We start from the raw sequence: 11,562 nt of genomic DNA on the forward strand, positions 1-11,562 counted from the left end.
TGTTCTTCTTAACCCGAGAACAGTAGTACGTACAAGGTTTACGTAGGTTTTACGTAAGTGTCCTTCACAAACCGAGGACAGTGGTACGTGGGGGTTTACGTAGGTTTTACGTAAGTGCCTGACACAACCCGAGGCAGTAGTGAGTATAAGTTTACGTAGGTTTTACGTAAGTGTCCTTCGCAACCTGAGGACAGTGATGAGTACAAGTATATGTAGGTTTTACGTATGTATCCTGCGCATCCGAGGACGATGGTAGATAGTCTAGTAACAGAGTAAGTACAATCCTATTCCTTCAATCCCATTCCCAAACCCCGGGAATCCCATGCCTTGGTAAGAGTGTGAACTCACCTTGGTTTGCTCGATATGTTATTGCTTCTAATGTAAATAAATAATTAGGTCCGTTACACACGACCTTAGATTGATTCTAGATGGATTGGGAGATCAAGATTGATGCAAGAGAACTTGTGTAGCCAAAAATGATAGCCAAGAATGATGAGAGAAATGATTGTAGAGAGAATGATTTAAAGTGACGTATGATGAAAACTAGTGAGAATGATTAGGGTTAAGGGGTTTTATTTTATTTTCACTACTACCACAAAACACCCCTAAGTATCATTCTTTACACAAAATACCCACTCCACATATAATTTACAGTTTCATCACCAAGTTCATGTATTTGTCAAATCATTCGTAACATAACACATAACCATGCAACAATCACAATACACTTTATCAAATCAGAACGTTTACAGTTACAAAGCAACAAATTGTGTAAGTAAGCAACTAGACAAACAGTTAACGTGCAATAAATGCGAAAGTGGAATTTCGGAAACTCGAGTTGTCACATTATCTCCAACTTGAAAGAAATTTCGTCCCGAAATTTAGCATGCGGTTACTGAGGAAGCTAGGTAAGTTGTATCGTTTACTGGTTTTCCTGGGGTGTCACATCATCCCCCCGTTGATTTGGAATTTCGTCCCGAAATTTTGTAGTAGCTTCAGCCTCAGTGGTTGCACGGTTTCCGAATAACTGGGGATATTTGAGTTTCATTTGGTCTTCTCGTTCCCAGGTATACTCTGGGCCACGACGGGAGTTCCAACAAACTCGTACAAGAGGTATTCTAGTGTTCTTGAGGACCTTAACATCCCGGTCCGTGATTTCAATAGGTTCCTCGGCGAAATGCAACTGTTCGTCGATAGTGAGTTCCTTCAGAGGAACTATGAGGGTCTCATCTGATAGACACTTCTTCAGATTCGACACGTGGAATACGTTGTGAACTACACCGAGTTCAGCTGTTAGATTCAGTTTGTAGGCCACTTTGCCTATTCTTTCAATGATTTCGAACGGTCCAACATACCGCGGATTGAGCTTTCCCCGTTTACCAAAACGAACTACACCATTCCAGGGTGAGACTTTGAGTAGCACTCGATCCCCAACTTGGAACTCGAGCGGTTTCCTGCGCTTATCAGCGTAACTTTTCTGACGGTCGCGAGCTGCCGCCATGCGTTGTCGTATCTGTGCAATTCGTTCAGTAGCATCAACTACCATTTCTGGACCTGTGATCTGACTATCCCCCACCTCTGCCCAACAGAGAGGTGACCGGCATTTACGTCCGTACAATGCCTCGAATGGAGCGGCCTGAATGCTGGTGTGGTAACTGTTATTGTATGAAAACTCCACTAACGGGAGATGTTTTTCCCAGCTGTTGCCGAAATCGATAACACACGCCCGAAGCATGTCTTCTAGAGTCTGGATAGTGCGCTCAGACTGCCCATCTGTCTGAGGGTGGTAAGCTGTGCTCATGTCTAATCGAGAGCCAAAAGATTTGTGCATTGCTTGCCACAGTTCTGAAGTAAATCGTGAATCACGATCAGAGATAATAGAGGTTGGCACTCCGTGCCTCGAAACAACTTCCTTCAAGTAGACGTCTGCTAGGGTAGAGAACTTATCCGTTTCTTTGATAACCAAGAAATGAGCCGACTTTGTGAGTCGATCTACGATCACCCAAATAGTATCATTCCCACGCTGGGATCTAGGCAGGCCAGTAACAAAATCCATGGAAATTTCTTCCCATTTCCACTGTGGTATCTTGGGTTGCTGAAGTAGGCCTGAGGGTTTCTGGTACTCCGTCTTGACTCTCGCACAGGTCAAACACTTGCCGACGTATGTTGCTATGTGGGCCTTCATGCTAGGCCACCAATATGTAGTTCTGAGATCGTGGTACATTTTATCCGAACCTGGATGTACCGAGTAGCGAGACTTATGTGCTTCATCCATTACAAGTTCTCGTAAACCGCCATATAGTGGGACCCAAATATGCCCCGTTACGTAGTAGGCGCCGTCTTCCTTCTGTTCTAATCGTTGCCTTGAGCGACGTAAGGCTTCAGCCCTTACGTTTTCTGGTTTCAATGCTTCTACCTGAGCATCTCGTATCTGTGCAGGAAGACTAGACTGAATAGTAAGCTGCAGTGCTCGCATGCACCTAGGTAAAGTATCTTTTCGACTGAGAGCGTCAGCAACAACATTGGCTTTGCCTGGATGGTACTTGATAGCGCATTCGTAATCATTAAGTAGCTCGACCCATCGACGTTGCCGCATGTTCAATTCCTTCTGCTTGAAGATATGCTCGAGACTCCTGTGATCGGTGTAAATAGTGCACTTGGTACCGTACAGGTAGTGTCGCCATATCTTGAGCGCGAAAACAACAGCTCCCAGCTCTAAATCGTGCGTTGTGTAGTTCCGTTCATGAACTTTGAGTTGCCGCGAAGCGTAGGCAATGACTTTATCCCTTTGCATCAATACACAACCAAGACCCTGAATCGACGCGTTGCAATAGACCACAAAATTATCCGTGCCCTCTGGCAATTAGAGAATAGGTGCGCTGCATAGCCTATCCTTTAGGTACTGAAAAGCCGTTTCTTGTGTATTACCCCAACGATAGGTAACACCTTTCTGTGTCAGTAGAGTAAGCGGCTGCGCGATCTTTGAGAAGTCTTTGATGAATCGTCTGTAATAACCCGCCAAACCCAAGAATTGGCGTATTTCCGTTGGTGTACGCGGTGCAGGCCAGTTCCTGATCGAATCTACCTTGGATGGATCAACATGAATCCCATCCTTATTTACCACATGGCCTAGAAAGTGGACTTCACAAAGCCAGAAGTCGCATTTTGAAAACTTGGCATACAGTTGTTCCTTTCGAAGAAGTTCCAAGATAAGACGTAGATGCTGCTCGTGCTCCTCCTAACTCTTGGAGTAGATCAGGATGTCATCGATGAAAACAATCACAAACTTGTCTAGGTAAGGCTTGCACACTCTGTTCTTAAGATCCATGAAGACTGCCGGTGCGTTTGTTAACCCGAATGGCATGGCTAGAAACTTGTAGTGGCCGTAGCGAGTTCTGAATGCTGTCTTAGAGACATCCTCATCCCGGACTCTCAGCTGATGGTAACCTGACCTCAAGTCTATCTTGGAGTAGTAACTCGACCCTTGCAACTGGTCGAATAAGTCATTAATACGCGGCAGAGGGTAGCGGTTCTTCACTGTCACCTTGTTTAGTTCGCGGTAATCTATGCACATCCTGAAAGTACCGTCCTTCTTCTTCACAAATAGTACTAGAGCTCCCCAAGGCGAAGAGCTAGGACGAATAAAACCCTTATCCAAGAGTTCTTGCAGTTGCTTAGACAGTTCTTCCAGTTCAGTTGGAGCTAATCGATACGGTGCGCGGGCTATTGGTGCTGCTCCTGGAGCTAGCTCGATTTGAAACTCGACCTGGCGATGAGGCGGTAGACCAGGTAAATCTTCAGGAAACACTTGAGGAAATTCGCGTACAACTGGTATATCCTCTATTCTTTTCTCTTTCGTTGATGCATCAGTAACAAGTGCCAAAATGGCAGCGTGACCCTTTCGTAAACACTTTTCGGCCTTCAGGAAGGAGATGATGCCAACCACAACACCACTCTTGTCGCCTTGAACTTCGAGAGGTTCTTTACCAGGACAGGGAATACGAATGATCTTCTCCTTACATAGGATCTCTGCTTGCTGTTTGGATAACCAATCCATACCAATGACGATGTCGAAACTACCCAGAACTATAGGAATGAGGTCGATGGAGAAAGTATGACCAGCGAGGATAAGATTACAACCCTGAACTATGTGTGTGGCCTCTAGACTTTTACCGTTAGCTAACTCTACGACATGTTTGGTGTTTAAGGGAGTTGGTGCACGTTTTAACATTTCTCTGACTTTAAGAGACACATAACTTGTATCCGCACCCGAATCAAAGAATACAGTAACATAAAAGTCGTCAAGAAGAAACTTACCCATAACTACGTTGGGATCATTTCTGGCATCACCCTGCCCCAGCACAAATGCACGTCCCCTAGCTTCGTTGCCGTTGTTGCTCCCACCATTGTTGTTTCCCCCATTATTGTTCCCGTTGCCTTGGTTATTGTTATTGTTGTTCTGGTTTCGGTTTAACTGAGGGCAGTGTCTTTTGAAGTGACCTTCAGCGCCACAATGAAAACATCCCTTGTTGCTCTGTTGCTGATTTTGCGGTGTTTGCTGCTGCTGCTGATTAAGAGAGGATGAATTCGTCTACAACCTATGAGTCGACCAACAGGAAATCAGAATCCTCGTATAAACCATATCGCTCTAAGCCATATGGCAGAAATTACAGTAAAAAAGTGAATGCTGTTGAAGACGAGGATCTTGAGGAGTATCCTGAGTTGTCTGAATATTGTTTTTCCGTTAATATACCTGAACTAATGTATGCTATGCGGGGTTTAGGAGACAAAGCAAGATGGCCCCGGAAAAACCAACAAAAAGCTGATTGGAAGGATAAGTCCAAGTGGTGTGCCTTCCACGAGGATTTCGGACGTGTCACTGAGGATTGCATTGCTCTAAGGAAAGAAATAAGCTATCTCTTGAGCAAGGGATATCTGAAGGATCTCCTGGGAAGAAAGAAGAATAAAGGATAGGACCCTGAGAAGGATCCCGAACGAGCAGCATCACCTCCAGCGGATGCCAAAATAATTAATTTTATCTCAGGAGGATCCGACATTTGTGGGACTTCATATTCTGCGGCCAAGAGACATGCAAAGGAGGCTAAGACCGAAAGAGGAGAAAAGCCAACCAGGATGACGACCCTCACAACTGATAAAGTGATCACTTTCGATAGTGATGACAGGGATACGGTCCAGGATCCTCACCATGATGCTTTGGTAATAACGTTATATGTTGCTAACCATTTTGTGCGCAGGATATTAGTAGATAATGGCAGCTCCGTCAACATAATTCAGTTGGAGAGATTGAAGAGAATGAATGTATCCCCGATGGATATTACTTCGGAATCCACTGTGCTTGTCGGTTTCAGTGGAGAGGCTAGAAACACTGTGGGGGAGATAAAATTGCCTGTATATGTTGAAGGGGTCAATTCAATGCAACGCGTTTGTGTCATGGACTCCATATCCTGCTATAATATTATATTAGGTAGACCTTGGATCCATGATATGAAAGTTGTGCCGTCAACCTATCATCAATGCATCAAGATACCTACCCCTTGGGGAGTAGTAAAGGTGGAAAGTGATCAACAGGAAGCAAAAGAGTGTTATTCTTCTTCAATGAAGTCCTCGACAAAGCCTAGTGCAGGATAGCAATTAAAGATGCGGGCCCAAGATATTGCGGAGGCTTCCAAGCAGGATGTAAAGAAAGTTATCCTAGATCAGGATAATCCAGATATCTCGGTGCTCGTAGGAACCAATATCCCTCAGCATATTGAAAATCAATTAATTAACTTTTTGAAATGCAGGATGTCAACGTTCGCATGGAAACACGAGGATATGACAGGTATTTCCAAGGATATTATAACTCATAAGCTCGGAATTGATAGGTCTTTCAAGCCTATCCAACAGAAACGAAGAAAGTTTGCTCCAGAAAGGAACACTATCATTCAGGAGGAAGTTGAAAGATTGTTAAAAAGCAAGATGATTAGGGAAGTGAAGTTTCCTAAATGGCTGGCAAATGTAGTTGTGGTGCAAAAGAAAAATGGGAAATGGAGAGTCTGTGTGGATTACACGGACTTGAACAAAGCTTGTCCGAAAGACCCGTTTCCTCTACCTCATATTGATTCAATGGTGGATGCTACTGCTGGCCAGGAGATGCTAACCTTCATGGATGCCTCCTCAGGATTCCAACAGATCCAGATGCAACCCTCGGATCAGGAGGATACTGCCTTCATGACACCAACATGTATTTATTGTTATACTGCTATGCCTTTTGGTTTGAAAAATGCAGGTGCAACATACCAGAGATTGGTAAACATGATGTTTAAAGACAAACTGGGGGACACCATGGAGGTGTACATCGATGATATGGTAGTAAAATCCAAGAAGGCTGAGGATCACCTCTAGGATATTAAGGGAGCATTTGATATCCTGGACCAGTACAACATGAAATTGAATCCTGCTAAATGCCATTTTGGAGTGGGGGCAGGAAAGTTTCTAGGATACATGGTGACGAAAAGGGGGATAGATGCAAGCCCGGAGCAGATTAAAGCTATCTTGGATATTAAGTCACCTTCAAATATGAAGGATGTTCAACGACTAACAGGGCGAGTAGCAGCATTAAACAGATTTATCTCAAGATCCTCGGAAAAATGCAAGGAATTTTATGATATCCTGAAGAAGAATAAGAAATTCGAATGAGGAGAGAAGCATGAGACAACCTTGCAGGATTTGAAGTAGTATCTCTCGACTGCACCTCTGTTGATGAAGCCTGAGGATGGTGAACCACTATCCCTGTATCTTGCAGTATCAGGGAATGCAATAAGTGATGTCCTTGTAAAGGATCATGAAGGTCAGCAGTATCCTGTTTATTATGTTAGTAAAAGTTTATTAGATGCTGAACCTAGATATTCTCATTTAGAGAAATTGATATTAGCCCTAGTTATGGCATCAACAAAACTTAGACATTATTTTGAAACACATAGGATTCATGTTAAAACTAACTATCCTGTTAAAAATGTGCTTAGGAAGCCCGAGATGTCAGGTAGAATGGCTAAATGGTCAGTGAAATTAAGTGCCTATGATCTAATATATGAACCTAGAAATGCCATAAAGTCTCAAGCTTTAGCTGACTTTGTGGCTGATTTCAGTAGTGATAGACCTAGAAGTGCAACAACTAGGAGAAAACACAGAATCCTGGACACTATATACTGATGGTGCATCTAATGTAAGAGGTGTAGGTTTAGGTATACTACTAAAATCGCCACAGGGGGACATATTACCCCAGGCTATTAAATGTAAATTTCCTGCCACTAATAATGAAGCAGAATATGAAGCTTTAATTGCAGGATTAGAATTGGCTAAGAGTATGAATATTAAGAATTTGCAAGTATATGTTGATTCTTTGTTAATTGCTAATCATTTTAATGGATCTTATGCAGTAAAAGGTGAAAGATTAGCTGAATATCTTGAAATTGTCAAAAAATTAGCAGGATATTTCGATGTTTTCACACTTGAACAGGTACCCAGAGAGGATAACGCTGAAGCTGATGCGTTGGCAAATCTAGGATCATCGGTCAGCATACCTGAAGGAACCCAAATACCAATATTGCATGTCCTATATCCTGCGACGGATTCTCAGGATATGGAGGTAATAAGTGTTCAGGACCCTAATGATGAGTATCCCGAGGAGGATCCTAAGTCCTGGACCGCTCCGATCATAAGATATCTTAAGGAAGGATGCACTCCAAAGGATGAGAATCCTAAGGCCTTTAGAATGAAGGTATCACGATTCACTATTATAAATAATGTTTTTTATAAGAAATCTCTTGCAGGTTCATATCTGAGGTGCTTGGAGGATCCTGAAACCAAAGAAGTGCTTCAGGATATACACGAAGGGGATTGTGGTAACCATACTGGGGGCAGGTCCTTATTCTCAAAAGTATTAAGAACAGGATATTATTGGCCAACCATGAGGAAAGATGCTGCAGAATATGCTCGAAGGTGTGACGCATGTCAAAGACATAGTAATATATTACATCAGCCTGCCGAACCATTGTATCCTATTGTTTCCCCTTGGCCATTCATGAAGTGGGGAATGGATATAGTGGGAAAATTGTCGAAGGCTCCAGGAGGGAAAGTCTTCATGCTGGCAATGACCGATTATTTCTCTAAATGGATTGAAGCTGAAGCATTTGTCCAAGTTAGAGACCAAGAAGTAGTATCCTTCATAAAAAAGAATATCCTGACCAGGTTTGGAGTACCAGCTGAGATAATCTGTGACAATGGTTCTCAATTTATAAGCAAGAGGACTACTGACTTTTGCAAAAGTTGGGGAATTAAAATGATCACATCCACACCGGTACATCCTCAAGCAAATGGACAAGCAGAATCCTCAAACAAGATAATTGTCAACAATTCGAAGAAAAGGCTTGGAGCTAAGAAGGGAAGATGGGTAGAAGAATTACCCTTTGTCCTATGGGCTGATAGAACGACAGTGAAAAGTGCGACTGGTCAAACCCCATTCTCCTTGGTATTTGGAGTAGAAGCCGTGATCCCGACAGAAATGGTGATACCTACAGCAAGATCCAGCCTCAGGGATCCTGAGCAGAATCCTGAAGCCCTTTGCCAGGAATTAGATACTATTGATGAAACAAGAGATGCGGCAAAGCTAAGGATGGCAGCATATCAACAAAGAATATCCAGAGCATATAACAAGAATATAAGAACTAGGAGGTTTCAACTTGGAGATTGGGTGTTAAGAAAAGCTTTTCAGAATACTACTAATCCTGCTGATGGAAAGTTGGCTCCGAAATGGGAAGGACCCTATGAGATTGAATCAGAATCAGGAAAAGGAGCATACCGACTCAAGAATATGGAGGGGGATATGCTACCAAGATCCTGGAATGCTATACATCTAAAGCTCTATTTCAAGTGAGTTTGGAATTCAATTTCTAACTCAGGGTGGTATGAATTCTATCACTTTTAATATGTTTTAATATTACCTATTGTTGTTTTGAACCCATTACTGACTTAAGCATCGGAGGGGTGTTAGCCAGGCTAACACCCACCTTAGCTTACAATTGTTTTGCAGTATATGCTTTGGGATAGAGCTCCAGGATACACATTCAGGATACTTCGAAAGATTAGAGGATTGGCCCCCTCTCTCACGTTTAAGGGATCCTGATCCCTTCACTGGTTTAAAGGTATTCACCTTTCTCTCGAATTGGGTTTAAACACCCCGCCTGGAGCGCATGTTATACAGGGATAGTTCAAGATAGCGGGACCAGTCCATGTAAAAGTGGCTGACAATTTCGTTATTGTTGGCTATATCCTGGATCCTAAAGGTATATGAGGATTGATCACCCTCTCTCGCGAAAGGGTATTTTCATACTCTCTAAGGTTTAAAGGTCTTCACCTTTCTAAGTCTTGGAGTTTATACACTTGTTAGTGCATGCGTCTGTCGACTTCGTCTTGTATCGAGTCTTGTATTAAGAATGTTAGATCAGGGCACGTAGTTCGAGATAAAAGGTAATTTCGCATGTAAGGGTAATTCCGCTTGAAAGATTCGTGTGAAATCTAATTTCGTTTGGAACAGTTTCAAACGGAATTAGAATCCTATATATACCCTTCAAGCGAAATCAGTTGTAACTTTTCCGGTTTCAGTGCCGAACTGCTTCCGAAGTGTCGTCTCGCTGTAAATCGTTGTCAAATCAATCAAATCGACAGTTAAAGTGATATTCTTGCTGAATTGAAATTTATACGTCTGTTTCCGCCTTTCGTATCAAGCATAAACTATTCTGAACAACTCGTTTGGTCGGTAAATCGATCCTACAAGTGGTATCAGAGCTCAGGAGGAAGAGTTCATACCAATTCAACTGCAAATTCTGATTTCTACACCTTCTTTTTCAAATTAAACTTGATTTTACGGTCGAAATGCTTTGAATTTCATATATCATGTGCGCATTAGTGTTTAAACAAACCCTAGAAAGTTTCAGATTTAAAATCGGCTTAAAACTTGATCAATTTGACAATTTTCAGTTCGAGATGATGACATCAGCGTAATTCCACACGGAATTAGGGGGTAATTTCATTCCAGTTGTTAATTTCGTTTGAAAGTTCATACGGAATTAGCTAATTCCGTTTCAGTTGGGTAATTTCGTTTGGGAGGTCCATGCGGAATTAGTAATTTCGCTTGAAAGTCCTTATTCCGTTTGATAATCCCGCACGGAATTACATTTCCGTTTGAAAGTGTGTTACCTCAAACGAAATTAGGGCAATTTCGTTTCTAGTTTAATCTCGTTTGGACTGGTATTTCGTTTGAAATTTGTAGTTCCGCACCAGGGAATTTCGTTTAGAGAGTAATTTTGTTTGAACATGACTGTTTGTGATAATTTTGAAAACCGAAACATGAGGAATACAAAGGATGGGATGAATGGTTTGAGAATTGGGTGCAAGCAAACTATTTGGATGCTTGGGAATTTATTGAAACAAAATATGTTAGACCAACGAATGTTGACGAAGAGGAGATTGCTATCAAAGATCTTAGTGTGGATGAGAAAAAGAAATACAAAAATGAAAAGATGATGATCAGTTTACTGCAACAGGCAGTTAAAGAAGATATCTTGGTCTTATTACAACACACTGGGAGTGCATATTCGATTTGGAAAGCGTTAAGATCTAAGTTTGTTGGAAGTCAAGAAATGATCAAGAAAAAGAAATCGCTTCTAAAAAAAGAGTTTGATCTATTTCGTGGTTTGAAAAATGAGAGCACAAAGCAGATCATTGAAAGATACTGCAATTTGTTAGATAACATGAAGAGAGTAAGCATCTCAAAAGATAATGAAGTGTTGATTGAAAAGTTGGCTGATGCATTGCCACATGAAACTTGGGGCACATACTTGATGATGTTAAGAAATAAGAAAGGATTTAACAATCTGACCCTGGGTTAGTTCATTGAAAAGATTGAGGCTCAAGAGATGGAACAACGAAAAATCTCAAGAATGAAAGATTTTGATGGTGAACAAGATATCGGGCTTTATTACAAAGCAGGTATCAATGACAAGACCAACATGTCACCAAAGGTTGAAACTGCATTCAACGCTAAGAGTTCATCGGGAAGTTCTTTTAAAGGATCAAACAGCAAAACAAGTTTTTCATCATATCCATCATTTGATCCAAACTTGTCAACAACCAAGAATGGCAGAAAGCTACAATGCAACATTGTTTTGAATCTTGAGAATGATCAGGATTATTCTGAAGAAGTTGCAAAAAGTCATATGTCGTTGTTAGGAACTGTGTTGGAGTTGTATGGAAGTTTAGTAGCAGGTCGGATCGGGAATCCAATGTTGACCAAAGAGGATTACGATCAGATAGATGCTGAAGAGATGGAATTGATGGATATAAAATGGTGTTTGGCTAGTGTGTTGAGACGAGCTGAGAAATTCAAACAGATCACAGGAAGAGATGACTTCCGTGATGCATGTGTTTCTAATTTGGGTTTTGATAAATCTTAAGTTACTTGTTTTCGTTGCAGGGAAAAAGGACACTTCAAGAGGGAGTGCA

Source organism: Helianthus annuus, chromosome 7, assembly GCF_002127325.2.
Source record: "Helianthus annuus cultivar XRQ/B chromosome 7, HanXRQr2.0-SUNRISE, whole genome shotgun sequence".
NCBI lineage: Eukaryota > Viridiplantae > Streptophyta > Magnoliopsida > Asterales > Asteraceae > Helianthus > Helianthus annuus.